At 48.3% G+C, this 20,705-nt stretch overlaps 1 protein-coding gene across 6 annotated transcripts in view; it reads left to right on the plus strand.

Annotated features, from left to right (window-relative positions):
• LOC133220459 (protein CEPU-1) overlaps positions 1-20,705 on the plus strand; it is a 333,868-nt gene that overhangs the window by 201,379 nt on the left and 111,784 nt on the right. The window lies entirely within an intron of this gene.

Genomic DNA, 20,705 nt, shown 5'->3' on the forward strand with positions numbered 1-20,705 from the left:
CGTTGCATTGGTGACACCAACATCTGCGGGGCCAGCTGGGTGTGAGCAGTGAAAGCCGCACTCCGGCTTGATGCCAGCGAGTGGAAGGATTCCAGACAGGTCTGTTTTGGAATAGTGGGAAGCCTTAAACTCGGCTCTTGGCTGCTGAATCTCTTATCCCTTCCCAAGCCCTTAGCGTGTTCCCGGGAAGTAATAAGCTGTGTTATGGTCTGGTGTTGTGTCTGGGTGAAAAGGCTGGAAAATGGGTGGCAAAGGTTGGAGGATGGAGTGTCTCACTAATGTGCATCACTGAGCTTGGCTTAAGTACTAAGCAGCTCCTTCCCTTGCTTGAAGTGTAAAGCTCTCCCAAGCACCAAAAAGCCATGGGTGTACCAAAAAGGGAGGATTTTGGGGATATTTAGGGTCTGGGCAGCAAAACACATAGGAAGATGGCAGCAGCAGGGTGGTATGAACACGGGTGCTGTGCAAACTTACTGGAAGGAAGCGAATTGCTCTGGTAGTGGGATTCGGCAAAGGGCTTCCAGCACACATCATACTGGTGCTCGCCCAGTGTAGGCTCTGGGTGCTCACCTGGTGCTGGTGGAGAACAAAGACAAGCTGGGGTGAGTCAGCAGGAGGGATGTTCTCCTTCTGTTGGAGAGGCCTGGTGGGAAGAGGGACAAATCCTGCTCTAGGAAGAGAAGGCAGCAGCTTGTCATCACCCTAAAGCGCATCCTATGCGCATCCCAGTGCGGCTGGGATGGTGGCAAGGAATGTCTGTGTCCCTATGCAGGCACCTCGTCATTCCAAGCGTGCCTCAGGATGTGGGCACGTGGGCTTTGGGGTGCGCAGTCTGTGCGGACGATATTCCCTCTGTGCACATGATATTCCTGCTGTCCTGCCCCTAGAGCAGGCAATCAGTGTCTTGATGCTGATGCCAACTTGGAGCACTGGTTTAGTAGATGGGAGACTGTGTTTTAAGGTGGTTTCCTTCTGGTTTGAGATGGGAGGGGTTAGTGTGGCAGGTAATGGTCCATTGCTGCATCCCCTCGTTGGTCCTGATCCCTGCAGCCATGCTGCGTTGTGGCAGGAGCCAAAAGCACAGGAAAACCACACATTTCCAGAGGAGGAAATTAAGGAAGCGTGAATCTCCCCTCCCAGCCCAGCGCATCCATCGATCTGTGGTGCGGAGTTAACTTGTTTGGAATAGCAATGCTGCTCACAAAGGATTCAGTGGCTCCACCACTGCTTTTGGTCCTCTCCTCAGCCCTGTAAGGATGACAGACAGAGAAGAGTGCATGGGAGGGGGTTTAAAAGTAGGATTTCCTCTTTTCCCACTCATTTCCATGTGAGGTGGGAGGATGGGGAGTCGCAGCCAAGGATTTAGAAGGGAAGAGATGTTTCTAGAGGTCCCTTTTTAGGTTTTCAGAGCCAACAAAAGGGAAAACAAGCTGAAAACTCAGCAGCAGAAGTTGTTGCTTCTCTGAAGTGCTCAGGAGCCCTTTCCCCATCAATGGAGGGGTTTTGGCTATAGGAGATAGGTTATTATATATGGGGTGGTGCGGCATGGAGGACCCTGAGCTTGCCATGCTAAAGGGGTTCCTTTCAGCTCCATCATCACCACCTCTCCAAGCAGAGCTAATTCAGCACGTGAAAGAGAGGTTGGATTGAAGGCTGTGAGGAGACTTTCCCATTATAGGGTGCAGGATTTGCTCTATGCAAACCCAGTTACCTTAAATCCACCATTAGGAGTCAGTTTAGGGCCAGAGTCATCAGACATGCTCAGGTATTTCCTTCCATCTTGCCATGTCTGTTAGAGGGGATGTTATATGTCTTGCTCCAGCACCAGCACTTTAGATGGGTGTGTTAAATCTAGGTTTAGACCCTGGGATAGAGCTACCTGCTGGGATAGGAGGGGCAGGATTTATTCCTGGATGCAGCAAAACCTGCAGGAATAGGAAGAGGGTTTGTGGGTCCAAGAGCTTGGGTGTTTTTACTGATGGATGCGAAGGTCCTTGAGCTGGGGCTGCTCTATGTGGGGTTACATCAAGAGCTTGTGTGTGCAAAGGTGGTTGTCTTGGTCAGAGCTGGCTGTCTTGGTCAGAGGTGATTGTCTTCCTGGATCTCATAAGGACACATCATAAGGATGAGGCCGTTTGTGTCCCCTCCTACCGTGTTCAGCATCTGCCCTTACCAGTAGCAAGCAGTTCACGACGGAGAAATCCTATCCTGAGCATTCATCCAGTGCTTGAGCTGAGTCCAGGCGCTGCTGAGACCTCTGGGGCAGTTCTCTCAGCACCAAAACAAGCAGCTTGATTATGATGCCACTTTAATTGGCATCACTCAGCGCTTCCCACGGTGATGCTCTGATGATCCCATCAGCATGATGTGTGATATCCCCCAAATCCAGTGGTGCCCCAGGCAGATGGAGAGTGGATCTGGCTGTAGGGTGAGAGCTGTTTCTTTCTCAAGCTCCTCTGTTCATCCCCTCTGCTTGTCTTGATAGAGTGATGTGATGCCTTTATTTATGCCCCCTTTGATTCTAGCTCTACGAGTCAAATCTGAGTTTGACATGAGTCCAAGCTGGTTTTAACTCTGATGTTGCCCATGGTTTCCACTCGGGCTTTTAAAAGGCATTTTGCCACTGAGACCTGCCATGCTTTACCTCAACTTCTTTTGCCAACTGGTTTTGCCCCTGCTGTGCTCTTGGTGTGATTTAGGAGAAGTTGGCCATGAAACAAACCAAAAATCAAGCGTGTGTGTTTGATGGATGCAAGCAAAATGCTCTTGTTTGCGAAGCATTTCTCAGCAATAGGTCTGTTTTCTGTGACTTTTCCCTGCACCTTTATCCATGGGAATTTGCCTTTTCATGTTCTTACTGTGTAATCTGAAGAACGGGGTTGGTTTCTGATGGATAACAGGGTGATGCTCCTTTTGCTTGGGACCTGGCGGAGGCTGCGTGTCCCCCTCCATGCCCAGTACTGCTCCTGCCGGGCCTTGGGCCATGCTGAGTCTCCACTGAGGTTTTGGGCAGCTGCATTTGCAGTTGGTGAGAGCAAACAGAAGGCACAAGGACCTGCTCCAGGCTTTCTACCCCTGAGGAAGTGGTGTTTGTCATCCTTGTAGCCTCAGGGCTGAATGATGTGGGGGGCTGACTGGCAGAGATGAAGCTCCTGGTTGCTTCCCTGCTCTCTTCCCAAGCCTAGTCTAAAGGAATATAGCTTGGCTGTGGAGGCCAAGGTGCGATTACTTTGTTTTTTCTCCATTACTGAGCAGTGAAGGACTTTTGAGCTCTTGGGCTTGATGGGGAGCAGCCCTCAACAACCCTGCGGGCATGGGGTGAGGATGGAGCTAAGCTGCACTCATATTAACAACCTAAGTTTGTTCTCCTTACTCCTTCAGTATCCAGCATGCTTGCCTTCTCCTTTTGTTCTTGAGGGTTAGGGAATAAATTCAGGGCTGTGGTGACCCTTCCTATATAAAGGTGAAGAAGGGGCAGAGTGTGTTCTGCATCTATGCCATTACTCAGGAAAAACATTCAAGGCCGGGTTGGATGGGGCTTGGAGCAACCTGCTCTAGTGGAAGGTGTCCCTGCCTGTGGAACTGGATGAGCCTTAAGGTCCCTTCCAACCCAAACCAGACTGGGATGCTATAAATCAGTGCAGGACTGAGGGTTAGGACTTCACCCCTGCCTCTCTCTTCCTCCCATCATTACTGGGTCCTCCTTTCTGGCCAGGCTTTTCTTTGCACATCCCTGGAGCTGATCAGAAGCCCCGAGCAGTGCCCGTGTGTGCTGCTGGGGTCTGTTTGTCACTTTGCTTGCGATGGCATGTTTTAGAAAGAGGAGTTTATTGCTCAAGTGACATGTCAGCAAATCTCCGCCACCTCTCTCCCATCTCGGAGATGGAATCAGCTTAAAGTGGGGGAAAAAATTGTCATATGCATGGATTATGTTTTATTTCTTCTTTTTTTTTTCCCCTAGTGCAATTTCCATCTGAGATGAGACAAGCTCCTGATTGCTGCGCCAGAGGAGGGTTTCCCTTTATAGCTCTCCTGGTGGAGCTGCTGCCTCTAGTTCACTGGAGCTGTCTGGGCTGGCGTCTCCTAGGGGAGTGTCATCTCCATTATAGGGTTAATCATCTCCAGTCTACCAGCTCTGGAAAGACTGAAGTCATACACACTTGTACCCTGCTCCTTTGGGATGGGAAGAGCTTGGGGGAGAAGAAGGGAGGGCAGAGCATCCTTTAGAGGTGACATCTGGCCAGCGGAGTGTTGCTGGGGTGGCATTTCTACTCATTAAGCCACGGTTATGAAACGGAGGTTGGGTTCTTAGCCCTGTTGTGACTCCTCATGTGACGTTAGGCAGCCTCCTGAGTCCTCTGAACTATTCGTGTCTATTCATGTGCAGCAGTTGCAACGCTTCCTTTCTCTGCCTCTGTGAGTCATCTGCTTGCGTTGCTGTCCTTTTGTGGCAGGATGCATCATTCCGTAAGGAAAATGCGAAGAGCATCCTCTTGGAGGGCACCACAGATATCCACCTGTGTCTTGCTCCAGCCTAGGGTTTGGAGAGGCTAGTGTGAGCATTTCTTAGTTGGAGGTGTCGTTGCAGGGCTATATGGGTTATGGCTGTGGTACTGCAGAGCTGCTTGGTGGGTAATGCTCATTAGGTAAGAACCAAAGGAAAATTAAGGATTGGGACCAGCAAAAGCAGTGTCACTCCCAACTATGGGACTACTCACACCCCCAGACTCAGCTGAGAAGCTGCTCTCATCATGGCCATCAGCTAACCTAAGCCTCAGACTTGTGGGTGAGAGTCCATGGGCTGGCAACCAGCCTCATCCTTAGGTCTTGGCTATCCTGATGCTCCCTGTAGCGCCCTGCTTTGCCTTAGAAGAGGGCTTTGAGCAAGGAGCATACCATTGCTTGGCATTGTACATTATGAACTGGCAGCTCTATGGAGATCATAACAAGAGGTGGGTTGGGTCATCTTCATCTTGCCTGAATCATTGTCTCTTCTGGTAGCTTCACTGGAGTTACTCCAGCTTGTGGTGTTGGTAAAATCTCAGCTTGGTCTAGCAGAGTTGTTCTTTCCTCCTCTCAGACCCACCTAAACCTGCCAGTTTGAGCTCAGCCATCCTTATTTTCCTCCAGGAGGAAAAGGGGAATACGACTAAGCCCTAATCTATGACCACATCAGTAACAGAAGGACCTAATAGAAATTGTAATGAGAATACAGAGCCTAACAAACAAGCAAATGGGAAAATGCAATCCCCCCAGTGCTAGAAGGAGATTTATGCCAACAAAGGGGTTGATCCAGTGCTCATTAACGTCACCACAAGTCTTTTTCCTAAGTGTAATGGACTGTGGATCAGGTTGGAAGATGGTGTTTTAGTCTTGCTACAGTATGCAAACTGTTACTGGGTTGCGTGTGGCATAGCAATGCAGAAAGCCCTCTCTGAACAGAAAGTTTGCTCCTTGTTGCATGTAGCACCTTAGCAAAGCGAATGGGAAACACCTTCTGCTCTCCTTAGGCTTCGTTTTCTGAGGTGCAAGGCTTTGAAAGAGCCAAGTCTGAGATTTGGGCTTAGATGTGTGGATGCTGCAGCACCTGCTGAGACACCAAACGCAACTTAAGCGTTAGGATATTGAAAGTCTTGCTTTAAATAAGGATCCTTCAGCTGGTGGTGAGTGGTGGTGGTGCTGGGAAGCGGTCCTTGGTTCTTACACCAAGTGAGGAGGCAGAAAGCCAATGGATTCCTGTGGAAAGGCTGGAGGCAAACTGGACTTTGCAGCTGGATTCTCCTCTGGAAAAGCCAGTGCTAGTGAGAAGGAGACAAGGGCTGGAGAGCTGAGCCTGGTCTGAAGGTGGGGACCCCTTTGGGGAGGGTGCTGAATAGGAGAGGACACCAAGGGTCAAATGGGAGACGAGCGAGTCCAGCTCTGCATCTCAATGAGGCCAGAGCAAATAAGGAATGAGAGCACCTTCCAACAGGAGCAGCTGGTGAAATATCACAGGGTGTTTTTTTCCCTGAGATGGGAGGTTTTGACCAGCTCTGTGCTTGCAACCAGAAATGGCTCTGACACCTGCGTCTGTTTTATCAGACACATGCAGAGCCCCGGACACGATCCAAACCTTCATTACTTTGGGGTTTGGAGTCTGATTGTTGATTTCTCCTGCGGTTTTTTTCCATGCTGGGATCATCATTTTCCCAGCTACGCATCCTCTGGTTTGGTTTTCAGGCTTATGCATCTCTTCTAGAGATAGAAGGCTGTTGAGAAAGCACATTCTCATAGATGCGAGAAGGGCAGCTCCAGGTTCAGAGCCACTTCCAAATCTCAAGATGGTGTGGACCCACAGATTCTAATATTTGGGTTCTTATCCTTAAGTCCTCCAAATCCAGTAAATTATAGGTGGTAGGGCTTTATTCCAGGCTAATCTTTATCTTGGCCTTTACAAAGCTCTTGAGGAGTTCAAAGGAAGAGTGATCAAGGTGAAAACTCGGGTGTTTTCCAAGCCTTTAAAGGTGCTTTTCTTGGGTTATGCGTGTGTGATGTGATCAAGTCCTCTACAAACAGGAGGAGCAGAAGGTATCTGCTAGCCTTGACCTGTGTATTCACGAAAGCCTCTCTCCTCTCTCAATGCTTGTGTCGGTGAGACATGGTCATAAGGTCAACATCTTGCCTTGGGTTCTTATTGCTTTGTCATGGAGATGGTTGGTTGAGATGCCTTCACTGGTGCGCGTCAGTTGGGTCTCCTAAATATCTCTGCTTGTCCTTGGCTCGGGGAGGGTGGCAGCTGCAATTTCCTTGCTGGTTTCAAGCCAGCAGCACACAGGCCATTGGCATTGTTCAGTGAGACATGGGGCCCTTAACCTCAGTCACCTCCATGAATCTAAAACCAGCACGCCAGGTATTTTTGGCCATTCAGAGGTCTGCTTGGTGACCTCCATCCACTCAAGTGGCACTGCCCTAAGCAGCCTCAACAAACAGCCAAGGCCTGAAAGGCTGGAGAGGGGCTATTTATCAGTCTGCAGTGATAGGACAAAGGGATAATGGGTTCAGACAAACAGTGGAGATTTAAGGTGGATATAGAGAACCTCTTTCCTGTGAGGATGCTGAGGCACTGCCATAGGTTGCCCAGAGAAGCTGTTGCTGCCCCATCCCTGGCAGTGTTCAAGGCCAGATTGGACACAGGGGCTTGGAGCAAGCTGCTCCAGTGGAAGGGGTCCTTGCCCGTGGGAGCAGTTGGAACTGGTGAGCTTTAAGGTCCAACCATTCTATGATCACAAGGTGATAAATATCCTCTTGGTCCTTCTAGAAAAGACCAAAGACTTGATGGTGATGCATTGCCTAGGAGAAGCTTCACCCAACCTGCCAGGACTGACCCTCTAGGTTGGTGGGAGTTGAAGCAAGAAGGGATGGAGTCCAGTGATGTCCTGGACACCTCGGGTTTGCAGCCATGGTGGGACGGGAGCCTTCAGAGCGGTGCCATGGGGCTCTGAATTGGTGTGATGGGGAGATGTCAGCTCTTCTCTTGGCATCCCTTTGCGGTGCCAACTGTCAGTAATTTAACTGAGGTTTTGTCAATAAATGTGGCATTGGGACAGCTGTCACCATGCCGGTTCAAAACACTCCTTTTGTCACTAAGAGCTGGCAGGACTGCTCCGTTTGCCCTGCAAACACAGCTACCACTGCCAGTTAGCTCCTGAAGCCAGGGCTGTCAAGGAATGGCATGCCGGCCGGTGGCTAGGAGACCATGGCTTCATGCAGTGAGCCCAGCAAGGCATTGCCAGGGCCTGGTGTGAGGCAGCTTTTGCATCTCCAAACTAAATAAATAGCCTGATCTGTGAGGAAGAAAACCCATCTGAATGTGGCTGGAGGGCTGGGAGGTTACAAGCCAGGATCCCCAACTGCAATGCCAGTTCCTTTCCCATCTTATCCCAGTCCTGTGGGGAGCCCAGGTAGGGTGAGATGGGGATCCCAACCAGACCTGGGTTTTGATGCACCAAGGGAGCAATTTGGCACTGGGACCATGAACGCTTTTCACCTTGGAGGGTGGGCTCCTCAGACACCAAGCTTTGGTTTGGATAAATTCATCTCACTGGGACTGGGTTGGATTTGAGCAGAGAGAGCTGTCCTTTGAGCCCATCAGTCTTGCTCAGCTCGCTTATCCTATTAGAAGCACATTCAAAACCTTTAGGCAGTCTGGATGCTTCTCCCTCTAAGAAGCCTCAGTGGAGAGGGGATGCTGTAGTCTTTCTTCTTGATGGGAAGTCTTGATCCTCTGCTGCTTTTCTTCTCTCATCTTTGCAGCTCCAAACAAGCCTCTCCTGGCCCATGGCGTTTCTCTCCCAGTATCAGGTATAACTTCCAGCAGTCAGCACCTATAGCCTTGCTGTGCTGACGCGTGATGCAGGCAGTATAGGAATCAGCACATGACATCTCTCTTTCTAAGCTGCTGTAAAATTAGCTTCATCTCAAGTGGCAGAAAATGATCATATCCTCGCTTGAGGGCGATGAAGAATATTCCTGAGTCACTGCTAGTGATGAAACAGGCAGAAAATCCAGAGTGATACACAGCTGCCCACTCAGTTTTAATCACTGAGCCCATTTGCTGCTGCAGAGCCTTAAGACACAGCTTCCTCCTCCTCTCCCTCCCTTGCATCCATCACTCCCTTTAGTGGCTCGGGCTGTGGATCCCAGTGATTTCCCATCCCAACAGCAAGGTTAGGAGCATCCTGTGCTGCTTCACCACTCCCTTGAGAGGAGAGGAGGAGGTCAGATCTTCCTTTCCTTAAAGCAATCAGATTAAAAGGATGGATTTTGTTCTCCTCAGGTCTCCTCTTCTCTAAGCTCATCCTCACCTCACAGATTTCCCCTCCTGCTTCCCAAGTAGCTGCTGTGCTCATGAGGACATTTCCTTTTGTGTTTCTCCCCCATCATCTTCAGTTCAAAGCCATCTCCCTGGATTCCTATGTCTTGGATAAAGCCACCTTCTTTCCTATAACTGCCAGCTCAGGGCTTGACAAACCTCTTGCCAAGCTTGCTGGTGACCAAGGCCAAGAAAAGCCTTCAAAACACTGGTGAGCAGCAGCAAAGTGCTATAATGCCTCCCTTCCTTGCATATGCTCCCTGGCAGCATGTTGGTGCTAAGGACTCCTCAAAAGAGGCTTCCTGTGAGTCCTGCCCTGCCAGCTCTCCCCCAGATACAGATGGAAGCTCCCCATGCTCTGGGCTGAAGGGTCTGGAAAACCCTGGCAAGGTTCTCCTGAGTACTTTGGCTTAGGAATTGCATCCTTCTTATGGTCTTTCATGTGGCTCAAATGCTATCAACAAGGTTCAGTATTGTTTTGGGGGGAAACCATAGCAATTATGGTGTTTGAATGAAGACTCTTTTATTCTTCAGTCAGGGCTTGTCAAGATTTATCCCTTAACCTGCTTTTTAGATGTGCTCTATCCTGCAGATTGGCCGGGATATGCTATTCACACAAAACTCTCCTGGTGTCACATTTCTGTTATAACTTAATGGCTCCTACCAGCGTGCAAGGGGAATAAGCAGGACTGGTGACAGAACAGACAGAAATGTGTCAAAGCAGGGTTTCGCCAGCATAAAAAACAGAGCAGAAGCTCATTTCCCCCCTTCCCAATGGGGATTGCTGCATCAGTGGAAGTTCTCCACACCAGTCAGCCAAATCCGGGCAAAATTCCATGAAGCCCACTCTCCTCTCCATAACTCCCATCAGCTTTGCAAGCAGGGCACTTATTTCTTAGTGCAAGCAGGTGCAGAGCTGCAGGACATAGTCTGAGCATCTCACTTTGGTGGTTATTCCAGTGCAGAGCAGCTTTATTCTCACATCAGGCAGCGTGATCAATGCTCCTCCATAGCTTCATTTCCTTTTCCCTCATCTTTTTCTCCCAGAAAGCGGAGTTTGGGCGGTGCAGTTTGGGATCAATTCCAGGAAACAAGTAGCAAAATGAAGGGATGGTTGGGAATTCCAGGTGGATGCTTTAGAGGGATAAGCCCATTAGTAAATGCCCATATCTTTTCTCCCGGAGGTGCCAACTGCTGCTTGTTTCTCCTGCTGTGATTCTGAAACAGCCTCACTCACCTCTGGCAAAATCGGGATAACAAGGAGGGAATGCTGACATTGTTTGTAGCAGTCTGATTTTTTTTTCCCCTGGCTTGAGAAGGCAGAAATAAAGTTGGATTTCAAGTGGGGCTCTTGCAGTAATGGAGGGAAATGAGAAATGCTTTTCAGTCACCTTCTCCTTCCTCACGTCCCCATAAATAACCCTTCTCGCTCGAAAACGGCTCGGCTCTTACTTACAGGAGAGAGATGGGTTTTGAGCTGTTATCCTTTTGTCACATCCCTTTCCTGCCTGTAGTTCACCTTGTCAGAGCCTGCTTGTGCCCAGGGCTGCTCCTCCAACAGCCTCAGCTCTTGGATATGAGCCTGCTTTACCACTGTCCCAAGCTGCTACTTTGGTGTTCATCCCAGCTTTAAGTCAAATCCCAATGATGACCAAAGTATGAGCCTTTAGGGGCTGGATAGCAGCAATGCCAAGTGCCTGCTCCTGAGAGATAGCCAGAAAGTGCTTAAAATACCCAGATTACTGTGTGATCCTTCTGTGTCCACCCTCTTTTAATAAACCCAGGTCTGGCCATGCAATAGCTTTACCTAGCAGTGAAGCGCTGTCCTGCTGTGGGTGAGGCAGAGCTTGCAAACTGCATTTGGGAACCAAAAGATGTCAATGTAGAGGTGGTTGTGTTATCTATGGATAGGGTTGGCCAGGTTTTGCATGCAGTTTGGCCACCCTATCTCTAGCTTGCTTGCCTAGAAGTCATTCAGATCTTTGTAGAAGCAAGGTACAAAATAGGCACATAGAGGTTGAGAGATGTCATCAGTCACCAGACAGAATGAGCTCAACTCTTGTACGAGACACCCGAGACTCTGCGTGGGCACTCTATGCAAGACTCAAGGGAAGAGGAGGCTCCAGCCTTTGCATCCTTGAAGACTGAAATGTGTAGGAAACCACGTGTCCTCCGTGGTATGTGTAGAGTTATTCATTAAATACAGCAAGGAGTCTGGATGGGGAAGGCTTGAGTGCAAGGCAAACTGCAGTGATGATGTGGTGGTGATGGAGGCAGGCTGCCAGTCCTGGTGACAAGGAGAAGAGACAAAAGCTCATGCTTAATGCAGCTGATATCAAATAGGGAATGCTGCACTTGGCTTGCTTGAATGAGGAGACAGCAACATCTGGTTGCTGTGGCATTGCTCAAACCAAGTGGCTCACCCATCCGAAAACTAAAGGCAACATAAGAAAAAGCAGCACAATGACACCCAAAAATACAGGCAAGCCACAAACCTTGCTTTCCAGAAGTTCCTAATGCTGCAAGAGGCAAAGTGCTGGAGAGAAAAGGAATCAAAAAGCAGGGGCAAGAGGGAGAAAATGCATTTCTGAGCTCTCAAACTAACAGCAAGCAGCTCTTCTATTATATTTCCTCCTTAGTCTTTGCAAGAGAACAAGGGCCCAGAGCCCTCTCGGCAGATGGACAATGTTCATGCCTTAACCACTTAACAGCCATTAGCCTAATTTCACGTCCTGGAGCCAAATTAAATAATAAGGAAGAGGCTTTGCAAAGCTGGTTTGGAGGCTGCGTTAGTGCCTTTCACTTGACAACCTTCTCATAAACAGATGCTCTCTCTCTACCCTATTAACCTTGTCTGAGAGCGGGGAAGGGGCCTTTGCTGAAGCAAACAAGCCAGACCTCAGTGGCAAAGGGGTCCAGATGTTGGGGTCCTTTGTATTTTAGAGGGTCCTCTTTGTTATGTCCCCTCATGCCCTAACCGTAGTGGTGTTGCCTGTTCTGTGGTTGCATCCAGGTCATTTGAATGTGCCAAATGATCCATCTTGGTCAGCGAGTCCATCTGTACCTGCTGGGAGAGGCTGTGCCACCCAGAGCTGATTCAGTGGACAAATCCGCTTTACTTGGGAAGGGAAGGGGTGATGGTGTTGATAAACATGAAAGGGGATGTGGTTCCCTGGCTCCGTGCCTCATCCCTCCCTGGTTTTGGCTTGGGAAGGGCATGGGGAGCTGCTCCATCCTGCATCCTGGTTGTACCACTGCTTGCCCTTTCGGATGAAGCCATTTTGATGCTTTCTGCCTCTTTTGGTGTTGAAATAGGATTAGTACTTGCTTAAGCCTTTGGAAGTTACGAGTATTCACTGGCAAAATGTTTTTGACATTATTTTGGTGATGGGGAAGCACTTCCATGCGTGTATATGTTTTTAGCTGCCTTATTTTATGCCCCCCCTTGCTAACTGTTGCCCTGTTCTTTGCATCTCAACTTTGAGCCTTGAGAAGTTTTCAGGGGATTATAGATGACCGTGCTGCTATTTCTGGTGCAAGGTTTTATTTATTAAAAAGCCATTTTCCTTCATTAAAAAGCTACAGTGATGGGAAAGAGATGAGCAGCTCTATTACTGGTGGGTAGCATGCCACGTCACCCTAGTGCTGCTGAGATGATGTGCTGCATGCTCGTCCTCTATGAAAGCAATATATCCAAATGAAGCCACCCCAAATCAGGTGCAAACCCCATCCCCTTACCCCAGATGAATGGTCCAAGGCCATGGGATAGATGGGAGAAGGTCTGGTGCAAGGTTTCCAGCAGTTCCTTGGCACCAACAGCAACTTGACTTTCCTTCCTCATTGATTTTCATCCTTTGTCTAGGTTGTCACGCAGGCTCTGCTTTCATATGCAAACCCCATCCTCTGCCTGGCATGGAAGCAGATTAAAGGCAGATTTCTTACAAGTTTGCTTCATTTTGGTCCAAGATAGGAGTAAATGACTTGCCTCCTGCAGTGGGGACATTTGGAAAGGCTTTGTGCTGTGTGGGTTCTCTGAGGTTCAGATGAGGCTGAATCTCATTTTTATGTGGCCTTTTCCTCCGTGGGGCACTCGCAGAGTCCCTCTCCTGTACCTGGCTGCCTCTCTGTACTAGACTTGCAGGTATTTAATGTCTTTGAGCCATCTGTTCCTCTGTCAAATTCAGTCAGAATTGGCCAAGGGCTTCACAAATTATTGGGAAGATTGCTAGACGGAGGCACACAGGCGAAGAGCATGGCTGCATGAGCTCATGCCAGCAGGACCCAAGGCTAAAAATACATCAGGGTATGTGATTTGGAGACAAGGCAGCTTGAGGCGATGGGATCCACATCCAACCTTTCCCCAGTATGGGACAGATTGGACTTGGGTCTGGGTTTTGGTACTGTAGAAAGCTCCTTTGCGGAGATGGACTTTGCTTTGGGTAGGATGTGCTGCCTTATGTTTTCTTTCATACAGTCATAGAAAGTGTTGGGTTAGAAAGGACCTGAAGATCACCCAGTTCCAACCCTCTGCCATGGGCAGGGACACTTTCCACTGGACCAGGTTGCTCCAAGCCCTGTCCAACCTGGCCTTGAATGAAGGGTTGTGTGTGGTGAAAAGGTGTAAGAGACATAAGAACGTCTCCTTCAGGATCTTCCCAGTGTGATCAGTACTAGCTTGTCCAGAAACTGGATGACTGATCTAGGAAGTCGTGGATAGAGAGACCTTTCCATCTCCCAGTATCCCGTCTTTTAGAACTGGGGTATGTCAATGACCAGTGTGGGCTAAGGCAAGATGAAATGCATCTGTCAAGAGAGCAAAAGCAAAGGAACTATGAAAACCCACCTCAAAGGCTGGGTGGCTCTTGATCCATTAACATTCCTGTAGGAGCCCAGAAATGGCTCCAGAAAAGCAGAAGCAATCTGGGCTTCTTGCTCCTGTGACTGCAGGTGTCTGAGATGATGGATGTCTGCATCTGAGTGTGTTTGTCTATTCCCCTTTTGTAGTTGCTGGAGAAGCAATGGACCTTTTTAGGGTGCAATTCATCCCAGTCTAAGGCAGATGTCTGAAATAGGTCAGACAGATTGTGTCCTAGCAGTGCCTTTTTCTCTCCATTTGCTACAAAAAAGGGTCTGAACGGCTAGCTTGCATATTGAGGTGATAAATCCCAGTTCAAGCCATAGAGGAAGCCATAGGATCAAAATAGGGAACACCTAGCATTGATCAGGACATGGTGATGGAGCTAGGGAAGGGTGTTAAGCAGCAGGAATGCACCTGATACTTCAGTAAGCAGAAAAAGGGGAAGAAATGGGTTTTCTTGGTGATTTTATCTTGTAGTCCATTTGTTTCTCATCCCTCGAACTTCCAGCTAAGCAACTCTGCACGTGGCTTGTCATTAGGTACCTCACCCAGCAACCTGCAAGTTCATTAGTATTCTTTTGAGTGCTAACAAAATGTCTGAGCTGCATCTTTTCTGCATGAGAGGCTAAAATGCATTAGCACTAAGGGAAAAATCAGATTCCAGTGCTGCGGAGACCACCCGGAGCTGGCCCCTTCTGCCAGCAAAGCATCATTTGTGTCAGTGTGGCAAAACCACAGGAGCATAAAAACCCCCAAACCAAACCCAAAAGCGTTCAGAAGAGAATTTGATCTTTCTAATCGCATCCTTTCTAATTGCATCTGCAGCAATGTGGCACTTGGAGAAGAGGATCTTCCCACCCCAGTGCAAAGTCTGCTGCAGAAATCCATAGGAATAAGCATCTGGAAGTGAAGAAGCAGCGTTGAGGGTTGGGTTTTAGGGATGCTCTGCTTCCCTATAGGAACCTTCTTGGCTCTGCTTCTTGTCTTGGGTAATGTGGGTGCAAGCTCCTTTTCAGGCTGGGGTGGTGTGTGTTAAAGAGGCGCGTGGCTGTGCCCTGCCTGCCTAAGAGGCTTTCATTGATTTTCATTTTCTTCAATGGAAACAGAACTGACATGCATTAACCAGCCTCCCAGCCTCTCCAGAGTAGGGATGGAGGCAGCAAAGGCTTTATTGCTGATGATTTTTTCCCTTTGCCTTGTGTTTCTCTCCTGTTTCTCTTTGCTAAAGCTCTGGCTGGAGCCTGGGAGATGGAGAGGGGTTTGAGTGTGGAGCAGAAGAAAAATGAGGTGGAAATGAAGCTCCTCTAATGTGACTTATCCCCAGTGTGAATTCTAGGAGGCCCTTATTTATTTAACCAGCTTGGATGTCCACAGAGAGCTCTGTGGAATAGCCATGGGGAAGATGGATGGGAGAAGCCATCTCTTCTGGCTTTTTTGGTAGCTCTGATGCTTTCACTGAAGTCTGTGAAGCTCTTCCTTAGGGATGGAGCATGGCCAGACTGTGAATAGTGGGGTGTGGAGTGAGCTTTTGAGGGGGTTAATAGTGCTGGGACACAGGGTGCTCTTCCACTAAAAGCAGCTCCAGTCAAAAGGGTTTCTTTCCTCTCTGGGAAACAGGGGCAGGAATAGGCATGGATCTCGCTGCTGGTACCCAAGATGCTGGTGGATCCATCACCAGCTTTGCTTGCTTCCTTCAGTCTTCCACACCGCAGCCCATCCCTTAGGAATTATCCCAAATCTCTACATAGTTCTTTAGGAAAACCAACTTTTCCCTCTTTCAGGACCCACGTCAGGTAGAAGAGAGAGCCAAAACCCCATTTATATGTGAAAACTGGCTTTTCAAATTGAAGTTTGAAGTTGAATAATATATATTTAAGGTTGTATATCTAGATATAATGTTGATTTATGAAGAGTATGTATATTTTATAGATACACATTTGATGCTAGATATTTAATGCCCCCCTTTCATGTTCTTGTTTCTCATCGCTAGCTGTCACTGTGCAGCTCTTCAATAACTCTGCTTTGGATTCAGTTGCAGAGTTTTCTATGGGGGCTTGGTTTTTAATATACTGCTTATGAAGAAGCCTGATTTGGGGAAGGATGTACTTTTGCAGCACAACGTGTCTGCAGCAAATGGGAAGCTCTCGGAAAAAATAACAGAACACACAAACAAGGGATGAAAAAAAAGGATTATTGGGGCTTTTTTTTGGATAGTGAATAGTGCAGAAATACCTTTGACATTTTCCCAGACTTATTAGACAGGTCTCGAGCTGACTCAGGTACCCAGTTTCCAAATGTTTCTGCCCGGACTAGACCTCAGCTGCTGATTTAATGGCAAATCTCTTGTTGCTAGCCCAGCCATGCTGCACCATTCCCTGCTGGAAAAGCAGTTCAGGCTCTGCTTTTTAATGAAGGAGTTGTTAATGCTGTGGTGGCTTCTGCTTTATTAGAGAGGGATGGGAGCTTCCCGACTCCCTCACCCATCCCCACGTGCTTGAAGCATGCTCTGAGTCCCCATGCACTCCATGCATCAATCCCACTCTGGTTCTGGATGCTGGTGTTGTGAAGTCAATTAACTTGATCCAAGCAAATCTCCTGGAGCTGAGGATCCTTGTCAGGATGCTGTGCCCTTGGTTCTCTGGGTGGTGGTTTGCAGTGTGGGACACACTGTTGTAGCCAGCATGGGGTTGATGGGAGCACTGGGAATGGATGTCCTGAGCTGGGAAACATTGAGATGCTGGAAGTGGAGGCACTGGGAGTTGTGGGCTTCATGCTTGATTGCTTTCCTGATGGGTACTATAAAAACTAATGCATTAGAGAACGAATGTTTGATTTAAAGAGTGCCTGGATGCCGACACCATCTCTGTTTGTTTGCCTTCCTTTAGCAGAAACTTTGTAAAATTTTTATGAAGCATTAATGGCTCAGAGAGTTTTTGTCTCAAGCACATTTTATGAGGTGAAGGTAACCCCGAAGAACTCCAGCCCAGTTTCACACTCTTGAGAAACAATTGGCACAGAGTGCTTTGGGAGAAGCTGCTGGGAAAGGTGGGCAGGAGGCGCAGGATGGGTTGCAGAAGCAGAGGGATGCAAGTGTAGGTACTCAGCTCAGTGTCATAAACTAACCCTGAACTTGAGAATGCTCATGGTTCACCTCTCAGTTTGTGATGAAGGGCGTTTGAAGGTGAGTGAGCTCCTTCAGGGGGAGAAAGAGTGGAATGTAAGATCATAGTAGCATCCTGGCTGGCCTTCCCTGACTCTGCCTTGAGCACACTGGCAACAAGCTTGCAGTCAATATCTTGGTCAGCAGCGATGGAGATGGTTCTTTCATTTCCATGTTATTCTGCTTAAATGAGCATTGAATGCTGTCATCCTCCTTTGGAGGAGGAAGGCTAACCTGGCACCAGAGCAAAAACCCGGAGCTTGTGGTTTCTCTGCCCAGCTTTGCCAAGGATTTCCAGGCAGGGCTTCTTTTACAACAGTGCCTCAAGCCACAGCCCTTCAAGAGTTAGCTGGGTAAGGGGAACAAACAAGCCCTGGCAGCAGGCCTGCAGAAAAGCATGGAAAACATCCAGCTCCAAGGAGCTTAATGGGAAGTTATTAGCTTGAATATCCTCCTTATTATGGAGGCTGGGCTGCCTTATCATCCTGACAGCCCCGAGTGATTTATGGCCTTCTGAAAGGAGGTGAGCTGAGGGTTTGTGGTTGAGGCTTTGCTTTGCTTGACCTTCCCATTGAGGAGCAGCTAGGGATTGTAATACCACTGGGAGCCAGGAGACATACGCAAGGAGGGAATAACAGGATGAACAGAGGGCAACCGAGGACACTGATGGCTTGTGGTGGCATTCAGAGCTGGGCTTGCCATATGGGCCTGTATTGAAGTGCCACGGCAGGGAGGGGAGTGGTATCACTAATGACTGCTCAGGTTTGGGGGGCAGCCCTTGGGGCTTGCTTACTTTTACTAAATCAATACTCCAATGTCCCACCCTGGCTAATTTCAGGCCTGGCCAAGGATGAATGGTTTATGGGTTAAAGCGCAGGTAATAGGATGTAAACCTGCTGTTACTACCAGGAACACCTGCAGGGGACCATTTCAGCTGCTTCTCATGGTTTTTCTGTTCAAAGAAAGCTTCATGGCCTGCTACAGAAGTGGTCAAGATTTGGGTCTGTGCTTCTGGTAGGGCTTTCACAGGCAAAGAACTTACTCTGGTGGCAGGAATGAAGCATAAATCACATGTTTCAATATTAACTCTTCCCGTGTTGGTCCCCATATGGCTCCTTGTGAGACTATCCTGTCTCGTGTCTTTTTTTTTGCTGAAGTTTCTTGAAATATGCAGTAGCAATCAAGGCACTTAACTATAATTGCAGAGAGACTACCTCATGAAGGCGGGCCACAGAGATAGCAGGTAATTACAACGAGTTATAAATGGATAGTTATTTACAGCAGGAGTGATGCACAGGGATTTAGTTAGCGGAAAGCTGAACTGGTGTTTGAGGCAAAGGACATTTGTTTGGCGTCATTTCTCCCAGGCCCTTGTGTGCCTCAGCCACCTCTTTGGTGTTCACCTTCTTCCTCTGTAAGACAGGGAATATGTAGGCACCATTTTGGGGTCATTAGCAAGCTGTTAGGGTCTCTAATAAGAGATGATTTAATAAGGCATATACCTGAAGATATATGGACATTCAGGGCAAGATTTAGGCCTGATTCCAACTTGAGTGATGCCTCCTGAGCAAGCAACACCCACAGTCCACCCATGCTGCAGATCTGACCATTGGCTTTCTCCTGGTTGCAATGTCCTGACCTCTTGTAGAGGGATTGCCTTCTGATACAAGGGAGGAAAACATGCGCTTTGCGTCATAGAGCCATAGAATGGTTTGGGTTGGAAAGGGGCTTAAGATGATCCAGTTCCAACCCCCTGCCATGGGCAGGGACACCTCACACTAGACCGTGTTGCCCAAGGCTCTGTCCAGCCTGGCCTTGAACACTGCCAGGGATGGAGCATTTACCACTGCTTTGGGCAATCATTTGGGTCTTCTTTCCTCTTCGGGAATTCATGGGGTAGAAAGATGCAAACTGCCTCTATGTGGCTATAGCTGCTTTAGGCAGGGTAATGCATCTTGTAAGGACCAGCCACGTGCAGCTACGTGCTGTGCTTCCTGATTGACAGGAACCTCAAGTTACCCTACTGCCCCTTCTCCCTGGAGGAGCACTGTGTAGACATCATGCTCTACTCTGAAATGATTATTTAAACTGGGTTTGGAAATGCTGTTCTGGGTAAAGGAGGACGCCTTTCCTGTAGTAGCAACAAGCATCCTGAGAGAGCAGCCATTAAGGCGAGCAAGCTCGGAGGAGCGGAGTAGTTGGTCTCGTTGCAGGAGACAAGGTACTTTGGTGGCAGGACATCTTGTGAGTTGTGTAGATTTCCTGGTCCTGGTGTCCCCAGAGAGGTTTGAAACTTTTAGTGCCCTCTTTGCTTGGCTGTACTTAGCAACAAAGAGATTTCAATTATTTAAAGAGACAGGAAGACATGAAAGCCATTAGGAAGGGACGTGGTGCCCCTCTGGAGATGTTGCAGGCTCCTCCATGCTTCCCCTTGACAGCTTGCGGGACTAGCTGCAAACACCAGCGTGACACAGGGATGTGGGATGAAACAAAGCACAGATGATAACCGCCTTGACCTGAAGGTGGTTTTCAAGAGGTCCCAACACTTTGGATTGGAATCAGTTGGCTTGGTTGCTGTTTGGCATGGACCCCAAAAAGCGAATAGCAAAGAAAGGCAGGGTGATACCAAAAGAGCAAACAGGCAGAAGGGTCAAGATGTGGTATCATTGCTCCTTGACTAGAGATAACATTTGATTCCCAAGAACAGGAAGTCCAGTGCCTTTAGGGATGTGATGCTCTGTGAGAAAGAGTTTAGAAAGAGATAGCAGCTTTAATTATTCCAGAGTTATGTTATATATAGCTGGCAAAAGTGGTACTTACAGCATCTTCCAGATTTCATAGAATCACTTATTAACTTGTCTTGTTGGATCCATCTTGATGGGAGGTGCAGCCCAAACAGCACATGAATTGAATCACCTTTTTAGCTGAAATGAAGGTACTGTAGTCACAGATAGAGAGCAGGGAAGTCCCTGGCTGGGCTGAGGACATGTGAAGCAGGTACAGTGGGTGACCAGCAGGTCTTCTCATGATTACAGTCTCTTCTTCAGGCAAAGCAAGTACATTTGATTTATTACAACTGTGCCTGAAATAGTACTGGAGCAGCAGGAGAATTGAAAACATGCGTGGCATGTATATGATGCAGAATAACTAATCTTTCCTGGCGTGTACTGTCAATCATTGGTAAGGAGAAGATAACTAACTCTGCCTCTCATGTTCTGTGGTCTACAGTCTTCAGTCATGAAGATAAATGTCAGGTATCATCTGTCCTTTAGTGCAGCCATATTCTGGCAGGCAGCAGCATTCCAACAAGTCCTTATGCTGGAAGGTGAATCTTTGTGGATCCCAAATAATGTACCTAAAATCCCAAGGACTTTGCATGAAAAGGTTTTGGTCCCGAAAAAGAAGTACCCCAATGTTCCCTGCACCAAGAGCTGCCATGATGGCCTTGGTGGTTGTGGTGATGGCACCATGAGGGAGATGGAGCTTGGACAAAGCCCTTGTGCTGCTCTGATATCCCTGAAGTGTTTATGTCCTATATAGACCAGTCTATGCAGTCAGTTGGACATGGGATCTGTCTTCTTGAGGCAGCCGGAACAAATTCCACCCACATTTTTACTGCACAAGTAATAACGCCTCTTTTAGGACCCCTGATATCATTTCCCCATTCATCCCAGGGCTCTCGAGTTATCTGGGGGAAAGGGAAAGCATGGAAATAAAAGACAGAAATGCCTTTTTATGCTGGAGTGGGCCATTTGGCAAAAGGGGGGACAAACACACAGTGCACTGGAAATCCAACTGCTTAACTCAGAGTTATTTTGGTAGGAATGTTAAGAGAA

The sequence above is a fragment of the Neopsephotus bourkii genome, unplaced genomic scaffold (assembly GCF_033783945.1).
Source record: "Neopsephotus bourkii isolate Nb327-2 ecotype Australia unplaced genomic scaffold, CSIRO-AGI_Nbou_v1 NB_1433, whole genome shotgun sequence".
Taxonomy (NCBI): Eukaryota; Metazoa; Chordata; class Aves; order Psittaciformes; family Psittacidae; genus Neopsephotus; species Neopsephotus bourkii.